The sequence below is a fragment of the Drosophila serrata genome, unplaced genomic scaffold (genome assembly GCF_035046125.1).
Source record: "Drosophila serrata isolate PLE 108 unplaced genomic scaffold, ASM3504612v1 contig_34, whole genome shotgun sequence".
Taxonomy (NCBI): Eukaryota; Metazoa; Arthropoda; class Insecta; order Diptera; family Drosophilidae; genus Drosophila; species Drosophila serrata.
The window spans coordinates 704,086-728,137 of NW_028256932.1; the positions used below are offsets into that span (position 1 = coordinate 704,086).

Sequence of the window (24,052 nt, forward strand, 5' to 3'; positions counted from 1 at the left end):
CTTGTCCACATCCATATACATATGTATACAAACATTGAATGTATGTGTGTATAATCATAAAGAGCGCGCCATCTTGTGGTAACTGAAGTTTTATTTATTGTTTTAAGTAAGAAAACCCGATTTTTTTGTTTAGGATCATGGTTTGGTAAATTTTTGAGAACAATATCTGATCGTGGCAGCTAGGTACAAATCCTCAAATTTTTCGCAATTTTTCATAACTTTTTTTAGTGTTTGCGGGCTAATACCAGAGACTTCGTTGCCTATGTTAGTCTTAAGTTGTGCGAGAAATTTAGAGTTGTTGGTAATAACCTTATTTATCAAGCACTCACATAAAAAAAAATAGAAGTGGTCAAATTCGGTCAAACTTCTAAGAACGGCCACTGTACGAGGTGTTCTGATGGTCTTGAAAACAATTCGAACGGCATCAATTATTACATTTGGGTGTGGATTTTGCCAAATACACACTTTCGTTAAATTTGATCACTAACTTGCGAATTGTGTTAGCTGAAGGCACTTTATTGCGAGGTTAATTTTTTAATAAAACTTGATCTATTTTAAGTAGGATATCTCTAGTCTTCTAATCAAATAGCTCCTTATTATACCCTTGCAGTGTATTATAATTTCAGTCAGAAGTCAACGCAGTGATGGAGGCGACTCCGACTATATAAAGTATATATATTTTGGATCAGGATCAACAGCCGAGTCGATCAAGCCATGTCCGTCTGTCCATCTGTCCTTCTGTCCGTCTGTCCGTCTGTCCATCTATCCGTTTCTACGCAAAACTGAGAGACTAGTTTGCGTAGAAACGGACAGACGGACAGACAGACATGGCTAGATCGACTCGGCTGTTGATCCTGATCAAAAATATATATACTTTATATAGTCGGAGGTGCCTCCTTCACTGCGTTGCAAACTTCTGACTGAAATTATAATACCCTGCAAGGGTATAAAAATAATAACGGTTCTGCATCAAAATGAGCCGCCAAGTGACGTGGACTTCTACCGAGCCAAGGCACAATCCCTTTTGCGGCAATTGAGCTCGATGAATTATTATAAAAATCCGGAGACTGTAGATCAGTTTGATGAAACTGATTTACTGGCGCGACTGGAGTAGATTAATTCATCAAACCTGGCCTTTGATAACGCACAGACTTCGCTGGAAAAATTGGTCTTTTCGGAGATAGTAAGCGACCATCGGATCGAATTCTCCACAGCGTTCATGGATGTGAAGGCGAAGATAAATCTAGGTTTAGCGGCGCTTCGCAAATCACAATTGCCGGCTGCAACCGCTGCAAATTCAACATCCATAGACATTATTAATCATCCGGATCTTTCTTTAAGATCTAGGAAGCCTCGGTTGCCAATTTTGGAGATAGCTCGGTTCCATGGATCCTATTCTGAATAGCCGGATTTTATTGCAACGTTCACCACGGTCATAGGAAATGACAAAAACCTTAGTGATATTGAAAAATTACAATATCTAAGGTCAAGGTTAGGCGGCGTGGCTCTAGAGACCATACGTTCGCTTGAGCCCTCGAATGCCAATTATAGATGGGCTTTGGATTTAATACTACATTTTCAGGCACACGTACAGGCAATATTTGGGTTAAAAGGTGTCGAGAAGGGATCAGCCAAGGGCCTTCGGGAGTTAAGCGATTGCATGAATTCGCATCTGCGAGCAATCCGTACCCTGGCCACTACGCAACAAATCTTGGACGGATTGCTGATTCACATCGTCGCACGAAAGCTCGATCAGAGGTCTCGGGGAAAAATGGATTTGTCCATCAACAACTTAGCTACGTCGGATTCTATGGAGTCGTTCTTGCAAAGGAGGTGTAGGATTATGGAAAATTCGGATCAAGCCTTGGTAACGCAAACACCAAGCCGGCAGGTGGGAAAAGCCCTGCATAGGTATAGCCTTATTGCTTCAGCTGGTAGCCCAAATCTTCCGCTATGTAGGTTTTGTGAGGCGAGGGATCATTATTTGCCAAAATGCTCTCGATTTTTAAATTTGAGTCCGCATGTTCCATTTAGACAAGTAAAGAAGTTGCTCCTGTGCCTCAACTGTTTGCGCAAGGGGCATAGTTTGCAGCAATGCAAGTCAACGCACTGCAAATATTGTCAATTGAAGCACCACTCATTGTTGCATTTCAATCAGGACCCATCAGTACCATCCACCGTCTCATCTCTATCATCCGATCCACTTCTCAACTCTCAGCCATCAACATCATTTTCATCAGCATTTGCATCATCACATGCATCATCACATTCATCATCGCATTCATCATCCCAACCTGATCACCATTCATCAATTCCTCCGCCAAGACCCACAAATATTCTGCCCGTTGATTAGGTGTTGCTTCCAACCGCTATTATATATTTGAGAAACAAGGCTGGAGAATTTATGCCTTGCCGAGCAATCTTAGACTCGACGTCTCAGCTAAACTTCATAACTTTTCGCCCAGCGAAAACAACTAAATTTGAATTATCGAAAGTCGAATACGCTAGTCTCTGGGATCGGTGAATCCTCTTTGAATTCTGATAAGGCAGTCGACATTCTAGCGCAATCCCGGGATGCAAGCTATCGTGCCTCATTCTCCGGGGTTGTGACTGATAATACCACTGAGTATCAGCCCCATTTCGATATAAACGCAGTATCATGGAAAATTCCGGAAAATATATCGCTCGCTGATCCTCACTTCAATCGATCAGATCGAATAGATCTCATAATTGGTGCTGCCCTTTTTTTTTTTAAATAATGGCTACGTTCTTCATTGGGTCTTTCTTCCTTGGTTGGATCGTGTCTGGAGGGCTGCCGAGTGCGTCTACTCCTCAGTCTGTCTTAGTTGCCGTCGCCAACGATCCTTCTCATCATTCTGATGATGACACACCTGCTGCTGTAGGAAAGCCAGCTGCATTCTTGGCTACAAGAGCAATATAACAGCTCTCTAACGACAGGAGATATTCGCATGCAGGATCACAAGCATTACTGACCACATTCCGGAAGTGCTATTGGCCAATTGGAGGCCGCAAATGCGTATCAAGCCTTTCTGCGCCACGACGCCGACATAGTTGGAACAGTACCTCTTCCAACGGGGGGAGTATGTTCGGAGCAGACTGCTAGCGCCTAATTGTGCGCGCATGGGTGTATGGCTGCACCTGCTGCGCTCTTAGCTTTTCTCTTTCCCTATCTATTTCTCTCTCCTTCTTCTGTCGCCTTAGCTTAAGCTAAGCTACATTGTAAGCGTTTTTATATATGTTAAAGTCAGGCATTCGATCGGTAGTTGCAGCTCCGACCTGAGAAGTGAAAACGAAAATATACACAGCATATAATAACTTATTCGTGAGTTATAATTATAGCTTAAGGGTGTCAAATTCGTTGCCTTTCCCTTAAACACATATACCATATAACATTTTCAGTTTTTAACAGAATTTAATCAAATTTGATTAATTTATTTAGCTTTACAATTTTATGTAAAATTTTATGAAAATCGGACTACTATATCATACAGCTGCCATAGGAATGATCGAGAAATTAATACAATTAAAAATTATAACTTTTTCAGTTTTCAACAGATCAGATCATGAAAGCAAAACTACCATCTGGTTGGGTTGTTACTGCTGTTGGGGGCGATCCTGCCCGTAAAGAGTCCTTATCGGAGGCCAAATATTTCCCACGTCGCTGGCGGTAAAATTATATGTATAGTTCAGCGTCAGCTTTTATTCGCTACTTACAAGAGACTAAAAACTTAACTTAGAACCGAGCTGCCGGTCGCTTTGCATCTGTAAAGCGAGAGCGGGAGGTCGGCAATAGTTGGAGTGCGAGAGCAAGCCGGGGACAGAAAGCTCGCTCCTGAGCAGAGGAGGCAGAGTGGGCCACTCACTTAAAAATCCTGCCGTCCTTGCAATCGCTCGGGTTGCAACAGGGTCGTTGCAGCTATGGCTGATGGCAGGTTCCAGACACGACCCAACCCAACCGGTCAGAGTGATGTCGCGAAAGTGGGCCCGTACCGTTTTGCTTAGCTCCCGGATTGGAGTGCGGATGCGAGGGGGTCGACCGTGGAGTGGCGGAGACCGTCCGAGGAGCAGCTGCAGATTACCGAGAAGGGGCGACGGCGCATTCTGCCGCAGCTGGCGATGAGCCAGTGGTCGCTCGGATAGGTGAAGCAGTGTGTGATGGTCCTGGCCATAGCAGCTTCTCAGCACTCAAGCGCAGAAAACGACGGCATTTTCGTAGTGGATGGATAGCCCTGCAGACTCGGCAACGGTAGAACAAGATACCTCGAGTACATGTGCGTTCTTGTGAGATGGCGGTGTGTGGACGCGGAGGCATCGTGCTGGGTATGACGCACTCATCCGTCAGGGTAGTCTGGACAAAATTGCGCTCGCAAGCCTCATCGGCTTCCGGGACGATACGTGTCGGGCCTTCCCCCACCTCCCAGAATTTCGCGAGGAGCTGACTTGTCGTGGCCGCAAGCCACTCGTGTAGAGAAGGCACTCACACTGCGGGGAGTGGCAGGAGTCAGTAATATAGGTCAATAATATCATGCTTAAGATCATATCTAGGGGCAACTCAACGATTATGGGCAGAAAAATAAGTCATATTTCAACAGCACTTCGCTCTGCTTATCATTTAGGAATTGGATGCTTACCATACATTGCACTCTTTGGTAACAATATAATTTCACATGAAAAAGTGTATGATTTTTTAAGAAAGTTAGAAAGTCTAATGGTTGAAGATTTTCGGATTATGAAATGCTGCAGATTGTGAGGGGAACTAAGGGAAATAAAAGGGTCCATATTCGGACTAGGTTTGGAGCTGGGAGAACACGTATATATACGGAAGTTTTGAAAAGCAAAAATAGTACGAAAGTACGGTAACCATTGCGACGAATAAGAAGAAAATGGTCAATATATTGAACATTTTCATGCGAAAGACCTTCAGAAGTGTATGGCTTAAAGTTTGTGACCATTTTCAGCTTCTTTTATTACTGCAGTGCAATGGTTTACTTTTATCCACTTTTATATTTTAACGATCAAAGCATTATTATTTATTTATTGCAATTTTGTCTGGGCCTATAACCTTTAATTTTGATAAATAACTATGATACAATTAAATACAATAAATAATAAGGGACCTCTAAAAATGTTGATGAAAAGTGAGACAAAACGACGAAAATGCAAGAAAATTAGAAATAAGCACAAGATGGTGCCGTCACTTTTAGAGGATTGCTTTTGACCATAGGAATGGAATCTGCGTCTGCTTCTTGTCCACATCCATATACATATGTATACAAACATTGAATGTATGTGTGTATAATCATAAAGAGCGCGCCATCTTGTGGTAACTGAAGTTTTATTTATTGTTTTAAGTAAGAAAACCCGATTTTTTTGTTTAGGATCATGGTTTGGTAAATTTTTGAGAACAATATCTGATCGTGGCAGCTAGGTACAAATCCTCAAATTTTTCGCAATTTTTCATAACTTTTTTTAGTGTTTGCGGGCTAATACCAGAGACTTCGTTGCCTATGTTAGTCTTAAGTTGTGCGAGAAATTTAGAGTTGTTGGTAATAACCTTATTTATCAAGCACTCACATAAAAAAAAATAGAAGTGGTCAAATTCGGTCAAACTTCTAAGAACGGCCACTGTACGAGGTGTTCTGATGGTCTTGAAAACAATTCGAACGGCATCAATTATTACATTTGGGTGTGGATTTTGCCAAATACACACTTTCGTTAAATTTGATCACTAACTTGCGAATTGTGTTAGCTGAAGGCACTTTATTGCGAGGTTAATTTTTTAATAAAACTTGATCTATTTTAAGTAGGATATCTCTAGTCTTCTAATCAAATAGCTCCTTATTATACCCTTGCAGTGTATTATAATTTCAGTCAGAAGTCAACGCAGTGATGGAGGCGACTCCGACTATATAAAGTATATATATTTTGGATCAGGATCAACAGCCGAGTCGATCAAGCCATGTCCGTCTGTCCATCTGTCCTTCTGTCCGTCTGTCCGTCTGTCCATCTATCCGTTTCTACGCAAAACTGAGAGACTAGTTTGCGTAGAAACGGACAGACGGACAGACAGACATGGCTAGATCGACTCGGCTGTTGATCCTGATCAAAAATATATATACTTTATATAGTCGGAGGTGCCTCCTTCACTGCGTTGCAAACTTCTGACTGAAATTATAATACCCTGCAAGGGTATAAAAATAATAACGGTTCTGCATCAAAATGAGCCGCCAAGTGACGTGGACTTCTACCGAGCCAAGGCACAATCCCTTTTGCGGCAATTGAGCTCGATGAATTATTATAAAAATCCGGAGACTGTAGATCAGTTTGATGAAACTGATTTACTGGCGCGACTGGAGTAGATTAATTCATCAAACCTGGCCTTTGATAACGCACAGACTTCGCTGGAAAAATTGGTCTTTTCGGAGATAGTAAGCGACCATCGGATCGAATTCTCCACAGCGTTCATGGATGTGAAGGCGAAGATAAATCTAGGTTTAGCGGCGCTTCGCAAATCACAATTGCCGGCTGCAACCGCTGCAAATTCAACATCCATAGACATTATTAATCATCCGGATCTTTCTTTAAGATCTAGGAAGCCTCGGTTGCCAATTTTGGAGATAGCTCGGTTCCATGGATCCTATTCTGAATAGCCGGATTTTATTGCAACGTTCACCACGGTCATAGGAAATGACAAAAACCTTAGTGATATTGAAAAATTACAATATCTAAGGTCAAGGTTAGGCGGCGTGGCTCTAGAGACCATACGTTCGCTTGAGCCCTCGAATGCCAATTATAGATGGGCTTTGGATTTACTACATTTTCAGGCACACGTACAGGCAATATTTGGGTTAAAAGGTGTCGAGAAGGGATCAGCCAAGGGCCTTCGGGAGTTAAGCGATTGCATGAATTCGCATCTGCGAGCAATCCGTACCCTGGCCACTACGCAACAAATCTTGGACGGATTGCTGATTCACATCGTCGCACGAAAGCTCGATCAGAGGTCTCGGGGAAAAATGGATTTGTCCATCAACAACTTAGCTACGTCGGATTCTATGGAGTCGTTCTTGCAAAGGAGGTGTAGGATTATGGAAAATTCGGATCAAGCCTTGGTAACGCAAACACCAAGCCGGCAGGTGGGAAAAGCCCTGCATAGGTATAGCCTTATTGCTTCAGCTGGTAGCCCAAATCTTCCGCTATGTAGGTTTTGTGAGGCGAGGGATCATTATTTGCCAAAATGCTCTCGATTTTTAAATTTGAGTCCGCATGTTCCATTTAGACAAGTAAAGAAGTTGCTCCTGTGCCTCAACTGTTTGCGCAAGGGGCATAGTTTGCAGCAATGCAAGTCAACGCACTGCAAATATTGTCAATTGAAGCACCACTCATTGTTGCATTTCAATCAGGACCCATCAGTACCATCCACCGTCTCATCTCTATCATCCGATCCACTTCTCAACTCTCAGCCATCAACATCATTTTCATCAGCATTTGCATCATCACATGCATCATCACATTCATCATCGCATTCATCATCCCAACCTGATCACCATTCATCAATTCCTCCGCCAAGACCCACAAATATTCTGCCCGTTGATTAGGTGTTGCTTCCAACCGCTATTATATATTTGAGAAACAAGGCTGGAGAATTTATGCCTTGCCGAGCAATCTTAGACTCGACGTCTCAGCTAAACTTCATAACTTTTCGCCCAGCGAAAACAACTAAATTTGAATTATCGAAAGTCGAATACGCTAGTCTCTGGGATCGGTGAATCCTCTTTGAATTCTGATAAGGCAGTCGACATTCTAGCGCAATCCCGGGATGCAAGCTATCGTGCCTCATTCTCCGGGGTTGTGACTGATAATACCACTGAGTATCAGCCCCATTTCGATATAAACGCAGTATCATGGAAAATTCCGGAAAATATATCGCTCGCTGATCCTCACTTCAATCGATCAGATCGAATAGATCTCATAATTGGTGCTGCCCTTTTTTTTTTTAAATAATGGCTACGTTCTTCATTGGGTCTTTCTTCCTTGGTTGGATCGTGTCTGGAGGGCTGCCGAGTGCGTCTACTCCTCAGTCTGTCTTAGTTGCCGTCGCCAACGATCCTTCTCATCATTCTGATGATGACACACCTGCTGCTGTAGGAAAGCCAGCTGCATTCTTGGCTACAAGAGCAATATAACAGCTCTCTAACGACAGGAGATATTCGCATGCAGGATCACAAGCATTACTGACCACATTCCGGAAGTGCTATTGGCCAATTGGAGGCCGCAAATGCGTATCAAGCCTTTCTGCGCCACGACGCCGACATAGTTGGAACAGTACCTCTTCCAACGGGGGGAGTATGTTCGGAGCAGACTGCTAGCGCCTAATTGTGCGCGCATGGGTGTATGGCTGCACCTGCTGCGCTCTTAGCTTTTCTCTTTCCCTATCTATTTCTCTCTCCTTCTTCTGTCGCCTTAGCTTAAGCTAAGCTACATTGTAAGCGTTTTTATATATGTTAAAGTCAGGCATTCGATCGGTAGTTGCAGCTCCGACCTGAGAAGTGAAAACGAAAATATACACAGCATATAATAACTTATTCGTGAGTTATAATTATAGCTTAAGGGTGTCAAATTCGTTGCCTTTCCCTTAAACACATATACCATATAACATTTTCAGTTTTTAACAGAATTTAATCAAATTTGATTAATTTATTTAGCTTTACAATTTTATGTAAAATTTTATGAAAATCGGACTACTATATCATACAGCTGCCATAGGAATGATCGAGAAATTAATACAATTAAAAATTATAACTTTTTCAGTTTTCAACAGATCAGATCATGAAAGCAAAACTACCATCTGGTTGGGTTGTTACTGCTGTTGGGGGCGATCCTGCCCGTAAAGAGTCCTTATCGGAGGCCAAATATTTCCCACGTCGCTGGCGGTAAAATTATATGTATAGTTCAGCGTCAGCTTTTATTCGCTACTTACAAGAGACTAAAAACTTAACTTAGAACCGAGCTGCCGGTCGCTTTGCATCTGTAAAGCGAGAGCGGGAGGTCGGCAATAGTTGGAGTGCGAGAGCAAGCCGGGGACAGAAAGCTCGCTCCTGAGCAGAGGAGGCAGAGTGGGCCACTCACTTAAAAATCCTGCCGTCCTTGCAATCGCTCGGGTTGCAACAGGGTCGTTGCAGCTATGGCTGATGGCAGGTTCCAGACACGACCCAACCCAACCGGTCAGAGTGATGTCGCGAAAGTGGGCCCGTACCGTTTTGCTTAGCTCCCGGATTGGAGTGCGGATGCGAGGGGGTCGACCGTGGAGTGGCGGAGACCGTCCGAGGAGCAGCTGCAGATTACCGAGAAGGGGCGACGGCGCATTCTGCCGCAGCTGGCGATGAGCCAGTGGTCGCTCGGATAGGTGAAGCAGTGTGTGATGGTCCTGGCCATAGCAGCTTCTCAGCACTCAAGCGCAGAAAACGACGGCATTTTCGTAGTGGATGGATAGCCCTGCAGACTCGGCAACGGTAGAACAAGATACCTCGAGTACATGTGCGTTCTTGTGAGATGGCGGTGTGTGGACGCGGAGGCATCGTGCTGGGTATGACGCACTCATCCGTCAGGGTAGTCTGGACAAAATTGCGCTCGCAAGCCTCATCGGCTTCCGGGACGATACGTGTCGGGCCTTCCCCCACCTCCCAGAATTTCGCGAGGAGCTGACTTGTCGTGGCCGCAAGCCACTCGTGTAGAGAAGGCACTCACACTGCGGGGAGTGGCAGGAGTCAGAGGGCCTGTCAGCACCAATCCGAAAATAGTCTCTTGTCCAAGAAGCGACCCGCATATGTTTGTTTTGGAGTTGCCAAGGAGGACAGACAAAAAAAAGAATATCGGCTCCTATCAATACGTCAATTTGGGTGCTCTCAAAGAACTTAGGATCTGTTAGGGGGACGTCGGGAAGCCCTTGTAGAAGGTCTCACCGATTCGGATACGAGAGCAGATTGCCAGTCAGCTGCGGAATCACATATGCTGCAGTCTCTAATTGTAGCCCGGGTCTTGCAGGTGGCCGAATTGAAAAGTGGCACAATTTAGTAGACTGCGCAGAAACGTACTGATTAAGATCGGAGTTTTGGGCTTGAATGGTCTTAAACGGGAGCTTAATTAGGTTGAACAGCCGTTCCGTGATGAAGGTCGCCTCGGACCCTGAGTCTATTAAGACTCGCGTTTGGAAGCTGCACCCGAGATTACAAACGTTACGTCAGAGGCACCTGATCTTCTGGAAGTGGGCGCGGGTTGGTGCCTCGTTGACGCCGATGGACTTGGAGCGGTTCCGAAGGGGTTACCGAGGTGTAAAATAGTGTGATGCCGGCTATGGCAGGTGGAGCAGCTGTGGGCACTCGTGCAGTCCCGTTGCCGATACCCTCGTGCAAAGCAGTTTAGGCAAAGCTGCTCGGAGCGACTATTCACATCCACAATAGAGATCACAATGTGTGGACACTGCCAGCTGCCAGAGCTAACTGAGAGGCGGCTTGTGATATTGTTTCCTCAAGGTTGGCCACACACCTCGAATAAACGGAATAACAGTAGCTGTGCTTTGACTCCAGCAATGTCGAGGGGGCCTTGCCGTAGTCGGACGCGGAGAGCAGTTCGAAGCAGCTCTTATAACTTTTCTCCACCTTCTCCCATAGGGGCCGGATTTGGTCCCTATGGACTTGACACATAAAGTGGGAGAATTGGTCAGTCTCCGGGGTGCCCGGAGTGTGGATATTCGCCTCGAATTGACTGACACCGTCTGTAGTGGCAATAAACCGTTTGAGAACGACATCTATCGCATTTTGACAACTGACCGAGATAATCTAGGCGAGGAACCATATCATATAGTGTAACGACGGATTCGTCGCTTTTTGGAATAGCGGCGGTAGCCCTTGGCTTCAGTTGAGACGCCCGCGGAGACGCGGATTGGGACCTATCCAAGCGGGTGGAGGGGATCGCACGCGGTTTCTTGTCGTCCCCCGTGGGCATTCTCGGAAAGGATTGCCGCTGATCAGGGCTTGTCAACTGTCGAACGGTCACACTAATGCACTATCTGGATCAGCAAAAAAAAAAGGAGAGATGACGAACGAATTTTATATGGAACTCGGGATACGGGTTTATGCAATGCGTACGACGAACTAGCGATATAGAGCTCACAGAAGGCTGGAGGATACGAATGGAGCCAAAAAAATAAACAGCCGAATGGGGGAACTGAGCGTATATACGTATTTATTGTTAATTATTGAGATGGGGATTTAATCGCATACTTGGTTGTGGAGACCGGTTATATTTGAGCCCAGGCGGCTAGTTGCTGATCGGACTCGCTGTGGGGATTGAATTTGGATGCTGATGATACTGGAACTTGTCTAACACTTGGCTAACAATTCGAATGTCAGCAATCACAAGGCGCAGGTGTTTAATTGTTCCAAGCCGAGGAGCTGGACTTATAGGCTCGGTTCTTGGTCTCGGAGAATAGCTCGCTGTGTTATACCGACGGCGTGATGTGCCTATATGATGCCCAACAAATTAAGCGTAAACAAGAACACGCACGGCCTTTGCGGCGGCGAAGTGGATATAAAAAATAAATAAACAGAACAAGTGCAGTCGCATCTGTGCGGATTGAATTTGGATGTTGGTTATGCTGGTACTTGTCAAACAAATATGAATGTTATTAACTGCAAGCCGCAAATGTTGAATTGTTCCGAGCCGAAGAGATGGACTTAAAAGCTTGGTACTTGGTCGCGAGAAAAAGCTCGCTGCGTTATGCCGACGGCAAGCGGTGCCCATGTGAGGGCCCCAAGAAACGAAAAGGCAACAACACGGCCTCTGAGAGGGCGAAATTAAAAACAATTAAAACACTTGCGCTTGCGTTTGGGCTTTGTTGCTAATTGTTGCGTTCACTTTGAATTTTTATTAAATGTTATTATCGGGATTTTATTCTGGAATCGTTGGCAGAAAATATATTGGAAAATAAAATGGCATGCATGTAAATAGGAACACTGTGTCAGGGCATAGTGGAGCGTCGTCAAGTGTATGTACTGTATTAAATTCCGTGAAAATAAATATGTTGTATGGATGGCACGGCACAAAAGATGACAAAAGACGTTATGCCGACGGCAAGCGTTACCTATGTGAGGGCCCCAAGAAACAAAACGGCAAAAACAACAACACGGCCTCTGCGGCTGCAAAACTGCAACCAATATAAACACTTGCGTTTCCGTTTGGGTTTTTGTTGCTAATTATTGCGTTCATGTTGAATTTTTTTTTTCAAATTTTATTATCGGGAGTAGTTCCTGGAATCGTTGGAAGAAAATATATATGAAAATATATGGGCATGCATGTAAGTAGGAACAATGTGTCAGGGCGCAAAAGAGCGTACAGAAATGGAGTGCACAAAAGACGACAAAAAAAATATCGCGGCAGCGGCGGACTGTTCGGCAGACAAGGTGACTTCCCGAAACAAGTGCACACCGGCTGTCCTATATTTATTTTGTCCCTTTTTCCCGTAACACGATTTTACTGTTCACGGTGAGGTTTTTTTATGCACGGAATTATGATGTGCAAGAGACCTCTAAAAATCTCGATGAAAAGTGAGCCAAAAACGACGAGTATGCAAGAAATTAATGAATAAGCTTTTGATTGCTTTTGACCATAGGATTGGAATCTGCGTCTGCTTTTTGTCCACATTTATGTGTATGTATGTATGTGTGTATAATCATAAGTAAAAAAACCCGAATTTATTTGTTTAGGATCATTCATTTTATTTAAATTTGTTCCGGCACAATTTTTTGGTATATTTTTGAGAACAATATCTGATCAGTGACCATCGAGGCAGCTAGGACAAAACTCCCCCATTTTTCAGAATTTTAGGGAGATCGGTACCTCGAAGTCTGTACTTAGCCCTGCCGAGCCTGCACGGGCTACTTCGTCTGCATTTTCGTTTCCTGGGATCTCGTTGTGTCCCGGTACGCAGGGCGATCTTGCATTCTGCTACTAGCCGTGAGTTTGCTTTCACGGATGCTAGGGATTTTATAGCCGCTTGGCTATCCGAGTAGATCCGCACTCTGGTGTCCCTGAGGAGGGTTCGACTGCTTCTCTTATGGCTAGTAACTCAGCCTGAAAGACCGTTGCTAAGTTTGAGAGATTGAAAGCCTTTTCAATTCCCCAATTCTTAGATCCCAGCCACTACTCCGCAGCTCATTTTGGAGCCACCTCGTTCTCTACTACTAATTTGCCCCTGCTTGTCTTCCCTTGTTGGATATTAGGTCGAGAATGCGTTCCCGAAGTTCATCACCGCGATCATGTAGTCGGCCATTACGTTTGTATTTATACCGTTGCTCACCAGAATCTTGCCGTGCCCGGCGCCGTATTCCCTCCAGCAATTTCTAGTCTTCAGTCTTACTGCGCTCTGTGCTGCAGTGTCCTTCACGAACAGCTCCATCGGCATTATATCCAGGATAGCGTTGAGAGCAGCGGGACATGAGCGCATTGCACCCACGGCCCCCGCACTCGCAGCTTCGTTCTGTTGTATGACCTAATTAGTGCCGGCCACCATACTAGGGCTCCGTATGTTAGTATTGGCCGTACTACTGCAGTGTAGAGCCATATAATTATCTTTGAGTGCAGTTCCCATTTGTTCCCAAACATTTTTCTGCAGGAGTAGAATGCAATGCTTGCTTTCCTTACTCTTTCTGCAATGCTTTCTTTCCATGAGACCTTTTTATCCAGAATTTCTCCTAGATACTTCGCTCGCTCCGCTAGTTTTAGCTCCATGCCGTTTATACTGGGCATGTTGAAGGGTGCTATTTTCGTTCTACGTGTGAAGAGCATAAGTTCTGTCTTACTGGGATTGATACCTAGTCCGCAGGTGTTTTGCCCATTGATTTAAGCGACCCAGCGCACCTGTCATTATTTCGCTAATAACGTCAGAGTATGGTCCTGATACTAGCAGTACTACGTCGTCTGCGTATGCAACTGCTTTAACTTCACCCGTATTGAGATCTGTCAATATGGCATTCATATTTGTGAGCCAGAGTAGGGGAGACAGAACCCCGCCCTGAGATGTGCCTCTCTTCCGCGTCCGCGTGAGGTGAGTGCCACTCAGTTCGGCTGTGATCGTCCTGCTCTTTAGCATGACCCCGATCCACTCTCTGATGCCTCTCTCAATACCTAACAAGTTGAGAGAGCCCTTCGATGTCTAGGAAGGCAGCCATCGTGTTTTGCTTCTGTTGTAATATCTTCTCGACATGATGTACAACTTCGTGTAGTGCTGTTTCCGTTGACTTTCCTTTGCGGTACGCATGCTGCGCATCCGAGAGTTGATGTCCCTCTAGCGACTCCCGGATGTGGACGTTCAGGAGTCTCTCTAGTGTCTTCAGGGCTAAGGAGGTGAGACTGATCGGTCTGTAATCCTTTGCTAGGATGTGCCCATTTCTGCCCAGATTCGGTATAAATATGACTTTTGCCTCCCTCCACAAGAGTGGGATGTGCGTCAGTCTTATACAAGCTTCGTAAATGGCTTTTAGCCATTTGCAAATGCTATCCTTGGATGCTTGTAGCATTGCCGGTATTAAGCCTTCAGGGCCCGGGCTTCAAAAGAGTCTATTGCCCACTGAATTCGCTCAGTGGTAATGATGTCTTTCGTTGGCGTGTCCACTTGAGCGTTCGTTCCCTCCTCGGGTTCCGAGCTCACTCTTAGGTTTCCTGAAAAGTGGGTATCAACTAATAGCTCTAGTGACTCCTCAATTGTCGTCTGCCCTGTTGATAAGGGTAGGGCTTATGTGCCCCTTGGCGAGAATCTTGCTTACTCTCGCCGTGTCCTTTATGCCTTCTAATGACCTGCAGTAGTTTTGCCAGGATTCTTTCTTGGCCTAGTATACTCCGTTTTTGTAAGCTTCTTGTGCTTCTTTGTATGGCTTCCACTTCCGGATTGCATAGCTGTTGCTGAAGGACTTCCTCGCTCTCTTTCTGAGCTCTCTTAGTTCCTTTGTCCACCACAGTGGGTATTGCTTCTTCGAGAATGATAGCTTACATGTCTCTTGGAAGGAGTTGTTTAGGATGTTCGTGAGGTTTTCCACCTCCTTGTCGCGTGCCTTTGCAGTGGATTGTGTCTTGATCCACTTGCCGTTTAATTTAGATTGAACAATTTAGCTAAATTTGTTCCAATTCGTCTTACGAGGGTTTCTTCTTGGCACCTGCTTGTTAACTGGTGCCGTTAGTTCAAAGAAAATTTGCCTATGGTTTGAGAAGGAGTATTCTGTCGATACCCTCCAGTTCTCGACTCTGAATTTACCGTGTTCTATTCGCAAGGTGAGATCTAACACCTCCTTTCAACCTTGAAAATTTTCCGTGCTTGGAAAGATGAAGGTCGGCGTATTACCCTTATTACATACCATAACGTTTCTACATATAATACTATCAAAGAGTGACTCACCTTTTTCGTTGGTCTCTGAACTCCCCCAGAGCGTGTGCCTCGCATTCGCATCACACCCGAGCACCAGGGTCGTCTTCATTACTTCGGCCCTTTGAAGCAGCTTGACTACCGGCTCAGGCGGGGCCGGCTCGTCATGGGCCATGTATGGCACAGCTAGGTCAGGTGTGCTGAGATCGGGACAGAGGAAAGCATTAAATTGGTTCTTAATTACTATCCAAGCTCTCGACCTACCATTCGAGTTTGTGCACAGTAGTGTGTATCCTGGGATCCTTAGTCTAGTGACATGCCCGTCCTTAGTCCAAGGCTCCTGTATCAAACCGATGTCGATTATCCTCTCCCTAAGAAGGATCGTGAGATTAGCTGAAGCGAGGCAGCTGCGCCAGGGGATTTGTCGTCGATGACCATGTCGTCCAACAGTTTGTTGGTGACATCGACCTACTCCAATATCCCGTCTGGCTCGACCAAGAAGACCTTAATCTTGGCCTTCCTGATGCCATACCGGACCTTGTGGTCATTGGCCCCCAGCTGCGGCAGGCAGCGCTGGTTTATCAGCAGGAGAAAAGGTTGACTCACCTTCATCTCCTGCTCCGCTCTGAGGGTGGTCCAGTCCTCTAGTCGTCTGGGTTCTGGGCCCTCAAACAGGCAATCTCCTTGGGATCTCCCTGGCGTGGACTAGCCTAATCTTAAGGCCAGCCCGTGTGTCGCTGATCTTAGCCACACACTCTGCCAGGAAGCTTCGGGAGAACCCGTCGTCACACCTGATGAACCGGTGCCCCTTTAGCACGTCTGAGGAGTCGAAGGAGTGGATGGGACCGGTCGGCATGCTAACCAACCTGTTCGCTCACTTCCTGTGATCGAATGCGCTTCGCCTTCAGAGCTGGATTGTCGATGGGTTTGCCGTTTTGTACGCCTCGAGTTCCGCGATCTCCGCAAGAAATATTTGGCCTTGTCCTCGGTATCCCGAGGGTCGGCCTTGTCCTCAGCCTCGTTCTTGGCTATCTTGTCGAGAACAAATCGGGCTCTGTAGCCCGTCTGTGATGGTGAGACATTTTCGCATTCTCTGAGGTGGTGCCCAGCTGAGCCCCACCTGTGTGTTTTGATTGGGGAGTGCTACTCACTCTTCCCTCGGATTGCGACTCTTCTTCGTCGGTCTCCGATACAATGTGATACAATCTCGGCCTCAGCATCTCCTTATCGCCCTTCGTTGACTGTTTTTGGGGTTTATCCTCTCCCAGGAGTTCCGAAGCTCGGTTTACAGAATTCATTTTCATTCATAAACGCCCGCTTTGCTCGTCCTGGAAAGCGCAGCGGGCCAGAGGGGGTTTGGGGCATCGAAAACAGGTCGACCGCAGCTAGCCCCAAAGCTGCGGCAAGGCCACTTACGACCCAAGGTTGCCTGACTCTCAGCTGCGAACCTAGAAGTCAGTGTGCACGGGTCGCGTTACACACTTGACTTGAGGAGAGGCTGTTTAAAGACTAACCCAGGTCCGCCCGACTGCAATTGGTCAGCTTGCCTGGTAGAACCTCGACTGGGGACCTGCTTCCAGACGCCCTCACTTGGAGAGAAAAGTCACACTACCGATGGTGAACACAGTTACGGCAGTTGACACGGTCATCCGTTGATCCCCCTGTGTACCCTATCGGCTGCGAGGAATTGAGAGTTGTTGGTGTTAACCTTATTTATAAAAACCATTCCAACTGCAACAATTATTTCACTTCTTTGATGCGGGTGTGGTTTACATTTGGGCGTGGATGTTGCCGAATACACACTTTCGTTAAATTTGGTCACTAACTTGCGAATTGTGTTAGCTGAAGGCATTTTATTGCCAGTTTAATTTTTTTAATAAAGCTTGATATTTTTTAAGTTGCATATATCTGGTCTTCTAATCATATAGCTCCTTATTATACCCTTGCAGGGTATTATAATTTCAGTCAGAAGTCGACGCAGTGAAAGAGGCACCTCCTACCATATAAAATATATATATTCTTGATCAGGATCAACAGCCGAGTCGATCTAGCCATGTACGTCTGTTCGTCTGTCCGTTTCTACGCAAACTAGTTGTTCGGAGCAGGTGTATGACTGCACCTCCTGCGCTCTTAGCTCTTCTTTTCGCTATCTATTTCACTATCTCTTCTTCTTCTGTCGCCTTATATTTTAAGCTAAGCTACATTGTAATTATATATATATATATTGAAGCCAAGCGTTCGATCGGTAGTTGCAGCTCCGACGAGAGAACAGACAAGAAAATAAATACGGCTTAGAATTTCGTTAGTTTCGCTGTGTTGTGCCAAAGATTATATACAATATATATAGACATACGTGTTTGTAGAAACTCCGCAGAGGCAGACAATTTACATCACCAATATTGATGAGGTTTCGTTGCATCTCGGTGAAGCTGATTAGGCTCTAAATTTGCGCGGTGAAAGCTGAACGTTCACACCTACTGAAGCGGTCAGACATTTTTTCCTTTTATTAATTCTTTTCGCGCGAGAAAATAAAAATGACTAATATGGAAAACTCGGTTCAGCCTCAGAATGAACCGCCACGTGACGTGGACTTCTATCGAGCCAAGGCACAATCCCTTTTGCGGCAATTGAGCTCAATGAATTATTATATAAACCCAGAGACGGTAGATCACTCTGATTGGATTGGATTAATTTCTTAAACCTGGCCTTTGATAACGCACAGACTTCGCTGGAAAAATTGGACTTTGTGGAGATAGAGAGCGACCAGCGAATCGAATTCTCCACAGCGTTCATGGATGTGAAGGCGAAGATAAATAGAGGTTTAGCGGCGCTTTGCAAATAGCAATTGCCGGCTGCAACCGCTGCAACCGCTGCAAATTCAACATCCATGGACATTATTAACCATCCAGATCCTTCTTTCCGATCTAGGAAGCCTCGGTTGCCAATTTTGGAGATAGCTCGATTCAATGGATCCTATTCTGATTGGCCGGATTTTATGCGACGTTCACCACGGTCATCGGAGATGATGAGGAGCTAAGCGATATTGAAAAATTACAATATCTAAAGTCAAGGTTAGACGGCGTGGCTCTAGAGACCATACGTTCGCTTGAGCCCTCGAATGCCAATCGATTTTTAAATTTGAGTCCGAAACTTCTATTTAGAGAAGCAAAGAAGTTGCGCCTATACCTCAATATTTTACGCAAGGGGCATAGTTTGCAGCAATGCAAGTCAACGCACTGCAGATATTGTCGCAAGTAGCACCACTCATTGTTGCGTATCAATCAAGACCCATCCGTACCATCCGTAGCGCAATCCCGGAATGCAAGCTATCGTGCTTTATTCTCCGCGGTCGTGACTAATGGTATCACTGATTATCAGCCCCTTTTCAATATAAATGCAACATCATGGGAAATTGCGAAAAATGTATCCCTCACTGATCCTTATTTCAATCGATCAGAACGAACAGATCTTCTAATTGGTGCTGGCCTCTTTTTTGAAATAATGGCTACAGGACAAATTGATTTGGATTGCGCGTTGCAAACCCTTCAGAACACCAAACTTGGTTGGATCGTGTCTGGAGGGCTGCCGAGTGCGTCAACTCTTCAGTCTGTCTTAGCTGCCGTCGTCAAGGATCCTACTAATCATTCTGATACTGACACACTGGGTGCCGTAATAAAGCCATCTGCCTTCTTGGGTACAAGTGCAATGCAACAGCTCTCTTAAGATAAGAAGAAATATTCACATGCAGGATCACAATCGTTGCTGACCACATTGCGGAAATGTTATTGGCTAATTGGAGGCCGAAAATTCGTACCAAGACGTTCTGTCCCACGAAGCCGATGTAGTTGGAACAGTACCTCTACATTGTAATTATATATATATTGAAGCCAAGCGTTCGAACGGTAGTTGCAGCTCCGACGAGAGAACAGACAAGAAAATAAATACTGTTATTATTGCGTGTAAAATTTTATGAAAATCAAACGACTTTATCCTATAGCTCCCATAGGAACGATCGCGAAATTAAAACAATTAAAAATTATACCTTTTTTAGTTTTCAACAGATTTTCATTAAATTTAAGTTATAGCCATTTCATATAATTCTTAAATTTTGTGTAAAATTTTAAGAAGATCGGACTTCTATATCATATAGATCCCATAGGAACGATGGTTACATATAAAGGAAAAATGCAAACGTGTGAATGTAAAACTGTAAATATAATGTGTATAAATTAATTAGATGTTAACGTGTAGGTCAAAACGGTGAATTGCCGTCGGCAATATATATGCGTCTTAAGGTGGTCCCTTAATCCCTTGGATTAAGATCCAATGTTGGGTGCGGACAACATGTCCGTTGATGTCTTCTAGCCGGCTGGCCGTAGAATATCCAATTAGGAAGATTATGTTGAAGGGATAACTGTCCCTCTTCATCTGTTGGCCTAGGGACTCAGACAGATTTTTTATGATAAGGGTTTAACGACGGATCGTCGGAGTTTGGTCTAGGAGCGATGGAATGTACTTGGCCTGCGAGTAGACCGTGACGTGTGCTGATGTAAGGGTCAAAGGAATAACAGAGGTATAGAAGTGAACCTGTAATTTTTGGAATTCTTGTAGTGTTTTGCAAAATTCGCTCAGTGGTAATGATGTCTTTCGTTGGCGTGTCCACTTGAGCGTTCGTTCCCTCCTCGGGTTCCGAGCTCACTCTTAGGTTTCCTGAAAAGTGGGTATCAACTAATAGCTCTAGTGACTCCTCAATTGTCGTCTGCTCTGTTGATAAGGGTAGGGCTTATGTGCCCCTTGGCGAGAATCTTGCTTACTCTCGCCGTGTCCTTTATGCCTTCTAATGACCTGCAGTAGTTTTGCCAGGATTCTTTCTTGGCCTGGTATACTCCGTTTTTGTAAGCTTCTTGTGCTTCTTTGTATGGCTCCCACTTCCGGATTGCATAGCTGTTGCTGAAGGACTTCCTCGCTCTCTTTCTGAGCTCTCTTAGTTCCTTTGTCCACCACAGTGGGTATTGCTTCTTCGAGAATGATAGCTTACATGTCTCTTGGAAGGAGTTGTTTAGGATGTTCGTGAGGTTTTCCACCTCCTTGTCGCGTGCCTTTGCAGTGGATTGTGTCTTGATCCACTTGCCGTTTAATTTAGATTGAATAATTTAGCTAAATTTGTTCCAATTCGTCTTACGAGGGTTTCTTCTTGGCACCTGCTTGTTAACTGGTGCCGTTAGTTCAAAGAAAATTTGCCTATGGTTTGAGAAGGAGTATTCTGTCGATACCCTCCAGTTCTCGACTCTGAATTTACCGTGTTCTATTCGCAAGGTGAGATCTAACACCTCCTTTCAACCTTGAAAATTTTCCGTGCTTGGAAAGATGAAGGTCGGCGTATTACCCTTATTACATACCATAACGTTTCTACATATAATACTATCAAAGAGTGACTCACCTTTTTCGTTGGTCTCTGAACTCCCCCAGAGCGTGTGCCTCGCATTCGCATCACACCCGAGCACCAGGGTCGTCTTCATTACTTCGGCCCTTTGAAGCAGCTTGACTACCTGCTCAGGCGGGGCCGGCTCGTCATGGGCCATGTATGGCACAGCTAGGTCAGGTGTGCTGAGATCGGGACAGAGGAAAGCATTAAATTGGTTCTTAATTACTATGCAAGCTCTCGACCTACCATTCGAGTTTGTGCACAGTAGTGTGTATCCTGGGATCCTTAGTCTAGTGACATGCCCGTCCTTGGTCCAAGGACATCAAACCGATGTCGATTATCCTCTCCCTTAGAAGGATCGTGAGATTAGCTGAAGCGAGCCAGCTGCGCCAGGGGATTTGTCGTCGATGACCATGTCGTCCAACAGTTTGTTGGTGACATCGACCTACTCCAATATCCCGTCTGGCTCGACCAAGAAGACCTTAATCTTGGCCTTCCTGATGCCGTACCGGACCTTGTGGTCATTGGCCCCCAGCTGCGGCAGGCAGCGCTGGTTTATCAGCAGGAGAAAAGGTTGACTCACCTTCATCTCCTGCTCCGCTCTGAGGGTGGTCCAGTCCTCTAGTCGTCTGGGTTCTGGGCCCTCAAACAAGCAATCTCCTTGGGATCTCCCTGGCGTGGACTAGCCTAATCTTAAGGCCAGCCCGTGTGTCGCTGATCTTAGCCACACACTCTGCCAGGAAGCTTCGGGAGAACCCGTCGTCACACCTGATGAACCGGTGCCCCTTTAGCACGTCTGAGGAGTCGAAGGAGTGGATGGGACCGGTCGGCATGCTAACCAACCTGTTCGCTCACTTCCTGTGATCGAATGCGCTTCGCCTTCAGAGCTGGAATGTCGATGGGTTTGCCGTTTTGTACGCCTCGAGTTCCGCGATCTCCGCAAGAAATATTTGGCCTTGTCCTCGGCATCCCGAGGGTCGGCCTTGTCCTCAGCCTCGTTCTTGGCTATCTTGTCGAGAACAAATCGGGCTCTGTAGCCCGTCTGTGATGGTGAGACATTTTCGCATTCTCTGAGGTGGTGCCCAGCTGAGCCCCACCTGTGTGTTTTGATTGGGGAGTGCTACTCACTCTTCCCTCGGATTGCGACTCTTCTTCGTTGGTCTCCGATACAATGTGATACAATCTCGGCCTCAGCATCTCCTTATCGCCCTTCGTTGACTGTTTTTGGGGTTTATCCTCTCCCAGGAGTTCCGAAGCTCGGTTTACAGAATTCATTTTCATTCATAAACGCCCGCTTTGCTCGTCCTGGAAAGCGCAGCGGGCCAGAGGGGGTTTGGGGCATCGAAAACAGGTCGACCGCAGCTAGCCCCAAAGCTGCGGCAAGGCCACTTACGACCCAAGGTTGCCTGACTCTCAGCTGCGAACCTAGAAGTCAGTGTGCACGGGTCGCGTTACACACTTGACTTGAGGAGAGGCTGTTTAAAGACTAACCCAGGTCCGCCCGACTGCAATTGGTCAGCTTGCCTGGTAGAACCTCGACTGGGGACCTGCTTCCAGACGCCCTCACTTGGAGAGAAAAGTCACACTACCGATGGTGAACACAGTTACGGCAGTTGACACGGTCATCCGTTGATCCCCCTGTGTACCCTATCGGCTGCGAGGAATTGAGAGTTGTTGGTGTTAACCTTATTTATAAAAACCATTCCAACTGCAACAATTATTTCACTTCTTTGATGCGGGTGTGGTTTACATTTGGGCGTGGATGTTGCCGAATACACACTTTCGTTAAATTTGGTCACTAACTTGCGAATTGTGTTAGCTGAAAGCATTTTATTGACAGTTTAATTTTTTTAATAAAGCTTGATATTTTTTAAGTTGCATATATCTGGTCTTCTAATCATATAGCTCCTTATTATACCCTTGCAGGGTATTATAATTTCAGTCAGAAGTCGACGCAGTGAAAGAGGCACCTCCTACCATATAAAATATATATATTCTTGATCAGGATCAACAGCCGAGTCGATCTAGCCATGTACGTCTGTTCGTCTGTCCGTTTCTATGCAAACTAGTTGTTCGGAGCAGGTGTATGACTGCACCTCCTGCGCTCTTAGCTCTTCTTTTCGCTATCTATTTCACTATCTCTTCTTCTTCTGTCGCCTTATATTTTAAGCTAAGCTACATTGTAATTATATATATATATATTGAAGCCAAGCGTTCGATCGGTAGTTGCAGCTCCGACGAGAGAACAGACAAGAAAATAAATACGGCTTAGAATTTCGTTAGTTTCGCTGTGTTGTGCCAAAGATTATATACAATATATATAGACATACGTGTTTGTAGAAACTCCGCAGAGGCAGACAATTTACATCACCAATATTGATGAGGTTTCGTTGCATCTCGGTGAAGCTGATTAGGCTCTAAATTTGCGCGGTGAAAGCTGAACGTTCACACCTACTGAAGCGGTCAGACATTTTTTCCTTTTATTAATTCTTTTCGCGCGAGAAAATAAAAATGACTAATATGGAAAACTCGGTTCAGCCTCAGAATGAACCGCCACGTGACGTGGACTTCTATCGAGCCAAGGCACAATCCCTTTTGCGGCAATTGAGCTCAATGAATTATTATATAAACCCAGAGACGGTAGATCACTCTGATTGGATTGGATTAATTTCTTAAACCTGGCCTTTGATAACGCACAGACTTCGCTGGAAAAATTGGACTTTGTGGAGATAGAGAGCGACCAGCGAATCGAATTCTCCACAGCGTTCATGGATGTGAAGGCGAAGATAAATAGAGGTTTAGCGGCGCTTTGCAAATAGCAATTGCCGGCTGCAACCGCTGCAACCGCTGCAAATTCAACATCCATGGACATTATTAACCATCCAGATCCTTCTTTCCGATCTAGGAAGCCTCGGTTGCCAATTTTGGAGATAGCTCGATTCAATGGATCCTATTCTGATTGGCCGGATTTTATGCGACGTTCACCACGGTCATCGGAGATGATGAGGAGCTAAGCGATATTGAAAAATTACAATATCTAAAGTCAAGGTTAGGCGGCGTGGCTCTAGAGACCATACGTTCGCTTGAGCCCTCGAATGCCAATTATAAAAGGCTTTGGATTTACTCACAAATAGATTCGATTATAAAGTTCTACATTTTTAGGTCACAAGGTGTCGAGAAGGCATCAGCCAAGG

At 45.3% G+C, this 24,052-nt stretch overlaps 2 pseudogenes; both read left to right on the forward strand.

Moving 5' to 3' along the window:
* The first annotated feature begins 976 nt into the window (after positions 1–976).
* LOC147645016 (uncharacterized) lies at positions 977–4,161 on the forward strand (annotated as a pseudogene).
* A 2,081-nt stretch (positions 4,162–6,242) lies between these two features.
* Positions 6,243–9,424, forward strand: LOC147645017 (uncharacterized; annotated as a pseudogene).
* Positions 9,425–24,052: the final 14,628 nt, after the last annotated feature.